The sequence below is a fragment of the Sapajus apella genome, unplaced genomic scaffold (assembly GCF_009761245.1).
Source record: "Sapajus apella isolate SASKATOON/1434 unplaced genomic scaffold, GSC_monkey_1.0 scaffold225, whole genome shotgun sequence".
Classification (NCBI taxonomy): Eukaryota; Metazoa; Chordata; class Mammalia; order Primates; family Cebidae; genus Sapajus; species Sapajus apella.
The window spans coordinates 323,273-327,460 of NW_022437165.1; the positions used below are offsets into that span (position 1 = coordinate 323,273).

A 4,188-nucleotide genomic window follows, 5' to 3' on the forward strand; every position below is an offset into this window, starting at 1 on the left:
TACTGTTTTCTGTCACCGAATTCAATATGTTTTTACGTTGACTCGTTTTTAAAACATGTTTGTACACACTCAGGAAAAAAAAATGTAAAAGCCCAGTTAGAATTTTCAGGAAAGTATAAAAATGCAGCCCTTAATGCTGAAAGCAACATACGGCACACAAATAATGTATGATGTGATTTTTTTTTCACTAAATTCAATATGTATTAACTAATAACAGTTTTGAAATATGCAGCTTGTGAAATCTCAAAAAAGACAATTCTGAGACTAGTAGACCAACACAGAAAATGCAAATATCCAGCTCTGAAAAATAATGGAAAACTTTGTGCCAAAAATCTAGATGATGTGCTGTTTTTTTCTTCACTGAACACAACATGTTTAGACATTGACCTTTCTTTAAAAAATGTTTTAGCTTTTTTTCTCTTCCCGCCGCCCAAGATGCCGAAAGGAAAGAAGGCCAAGGGGAAGAAGGGGGCTCCGGCCCCTGCTGTCGTTAAGAAGCAGGAGGCCAAGAAAGTGGTGAATCCACTATTTGAGAAAAGGCCTAAAAATTTTGGCATTGGACAAGATATCCAGCCCAAAAGAGACCTCACCCGCTTTGTGAAATGGCCCCGCTATATCAGGTTGCAGCGGCAGAGAGCCATCCTCTATAAGCGGCTGAAAGTGCCTCCTGCAATCAACCAATTCACCCAAGCCCTGGACCGCCAAACAGCTTCCCAGCTGCTTAAGCTGGCCCACAAGTACAGACCAGAGACGAAGCAAGAAAAGAAGCAGAGGCTGTTGGCCCGGGCCGAGAAGAAAGCGGCTGGCAAAGGGGACGTCCCCAGTAAGAGACCACCTGTCCTCCGAGCAGGAGTCAACACTGTCACCAGCCTGGTGGAGAAGAAGAGGGCGCAGCTGGTGGTTATTGCTCATGATGTGGATCCCATTGAGCTGGTTGTCTTCTTGCCTGCCCTGTGTCGTAAAATGGGAGTCCCTTACTGCATCATCAAGGGTAAGGCAAGACTGGGACGTCTAGTTCATAGGAAGACCTGCACCACTGTCGCCTTCACACACGTTGATCCGGAAGACAAAGGTGCTTTGGCTAAGTTGGTGGAAGCTATTCGCACCAACTACAATGACAGATACGATGAGATCCGGCGTCACTGAAGAGGCAATGTCCTGGGTCCCAAGTCTGTGGCTCGCATTGCCAAGCTAGAAAAGGCAAAGGCTAAAGAACTTGCCACGAAACTGGGTTAAATGTAAATAACTGTTTCTGTAAATAAAAATAATTAATGCAAAAAAAATGTTTTATATGAGCTTTAAAAAAAAAAACAATTCTGAACCCAGTTTATACTTTCAGGAAGAAATACACAGACAGCCATAAATGTTAAAAGCAAGATATAGTACACAAATACTGTATGATGTGCTGTTTTCTTTCACTGAATCTAACATGTATTAACTAGAGCAGTTTTCGAAGTTGTCAAATATCAAAAAGTTGATTTTGAGCATGTTAGGCCCACATAGAAAATGCAAATATCTAGCCCTATAACATAAGTGATAGCTTTTTGCCTAAAACATAGATGATATGCTAACTTCTGTAGCTGAACTCAACATGTTTTTTCATTGATTACTTGTCAAAAACACGTTTTCTACTAGCTCAGAAATGAATATTTCAAAGCCCACAAGGATATGCAAGTACAGCTTTCAATGCTAAAAGCAAGATATGACACACAGATAATGGATGATATGCTATATTACTTAACTGAATTTAGTATGTATTAACTAAGAGCAGCTTTCAAAGACACAGCTTGTCAACTGTGAGAAAAAGCAATTATGGCCTGGTGCAGTAGGCTATACCTGTAATCCCAGCACTTTGGGAGGCCAAGGGGGGTGGATCACTTGAGGTCAGGAGTATGACACCAGCCTAGCCAACATGGTCAAACCTCATCCCTACTAAAAATACAAAATTTAGCCAGGCATGTGGCACAGGACTGCAGTCTCAGCTACTCGGGGGGTGGGGGCAGGAGAATCACTTGAACACAGCGGGTGGAGGTTGCAGTGAGCTGAGATCACGCCACTGCACTCCAGCCAGGGCAACAGAGCAAGATTCCAAAAACCTAGATAATATGCTATTTTATTTCAGCAAAATTAACCTGTTTTGACATTGATCATCCTTCAAGTACACATTTTGTACAAGATGTCAGAGCTCTGTTAGTGCTTCCAGGAGAATATGGACATACAGTCCTAGATACTAAAAGCAAGTATGGCAAGCAAATAATGTATGATGTGTTGCTTTCTTTCACTGAATTCAATGTGCATTAACTAAGAGCACTTTTCAAAAAGACATCTTCTCAAATCCCAGAAAAATTAATTCTGAGCATAGTAGGCCCACAGAGAAAATGTGAATGTGTAGCCCTATAAATGGTACACACAGCTGTGTGCCAAAAATCTAGATAACGTACTGTTTTCCTTCATTTAACATGTTTTGACATAGATAGTTCTTTAAAACACATTTTGCACAAGCTAAGAAAAAAGGTTTTTTTGCTTGTTTTTGTTGCATTTTAGGTTTTAGGGTACATGTGAAGAATATGCAAAATTGTTGCATAGGTACACACATGGCAGTGTGATTTGCAGCCTTCCTCCCCATCACCTATATCTGGCATTTCTCCCCATGCTATCTTTCCCCAACTCCCCACCCCCTACTCTCCCTCACCTATTTCACCCCAACAGACCCCAGTGTGTGATGCTCCCCAGCCTGTGTCCATGTGTTCTCATTGTTCAACACCCACCTATGAGCGAGAACATGCGCTGTTTGATTTTCTGTTCTTGTGTCAGTTTGCTGAGAATGATGGTATCCAGGTTCATCCATGTCCCTACAAAGGACAAAAACTCAGCGCTTTTGATGGCTGCATAATATTCCATGGCGTATATGTGCCACAGTTTCCCTGTCCAGCCTATCATTGATTGGCATTTGGGTTGGTTCCAGGTTTTTGCTATCGTAAACAGCGCTGCAATGAACATTCGTGTGCATGTGTCCTTATAGTAGAACGATTTATAATCCTTTGGATATATACCCAATAATGGGATTGCTGGGTCAAATGGAATTTCTATTTCTAGCTCCTTGAGGTATTGTACACTGTCCTCAACAATGGTTGACTTAATTTACACTCACACCAACAGTGTAAGAGTGTTCCTATTTCCCCACATCCTCTCCAGCATGTGTCTTATACTAGAATGATTTATAATCCTTTGGATATAGAACCAGTAATGGGATTGCTGGGTCAAATGGAATTTCTATTTCCAAGTGCTTGAGGAATCATCACACTGTCTTCCACAATGGCTGAACTAATTTACACTCCCACCAACAGTGTAAAAGTGTTCCTATTTCTCATCCTCTCCAGCAGCTGTTGTCTCCAGATTTTTTAATGATCGCCATTCTAACTGGTGGGAGATGGTATCTCAATGTAGTTTTGATTTGCATTTCTCTAATGAACAGTGATGATGAGTATTTTTTCATATGTTTCTTGGCCTCATGTATGTTCTTCTTTTGTAAAGTATTTGTTCATATCCTTTGCCCACTTTTGAATGGGCTTGTTAGTTTTTCTCTTGTAAATCTGTCTTAGTTCTTTGTAAATTCTGGATATCAGCCCTTTGTCAGATGGGTAAACAGCAAAAATTTTTTCCCATTCTGTTGGTTGCCGATTCACTCTAATGACTGTTTCTTTTACTGTGCAGAAGATGTGGAGTTTGATTAGGCCCCATTTGTCTATTTTGGCTTTTGTTACCAATGCTTTTGGTGTTTTGGTCATGAAGTCCTTGCCTATGCCTATGTCCTGAATGGTTTTGCTAGATTTTCTTCTAGGGTTTGTATGGTGTTAGATCTTATGTTTAAGTCTTTAATCCATCTGGAGTTAATTTTAGTGTAAGGTATCAGGAAGGGGTCCAGTTTCTTCTTTCTGCACATGGCTAGCCAGTTTTCCCAACACCAGTTATTAAGCAGGGAATCCTTTCCCCATTGCTTGTTTTTGTCAGGTTTGTCAAAGATCGGATGATTGTAGATGTGTTGTGTTGCCTCCGAGGCCTCTGTTCTATTCCATTGGTCTATATCTTTGTTTTGGTACTAATATCATGCTCTTTTGGATACTGTAGCCTTGTAGTATAGTTTGAAGTCCGGTAATGTGATGCCTCCTGCTTTGTTCTTTTTGCTTA

At 40.8% G+C, this 4,188-nt stretch overlaps 1 pseudogene; it reads left to right on the forward strand.

Annotated features, from left to right (window-relative positions):
- Window positions 1-409: 409 nt before the first annotated feature.
- LOC116544643 lies at window positions 410-1,226 on the forward strand (annotated as a pseudogene).
- Window positions 1,227-4,188: the final 2,962 nt, after the last annotated feature.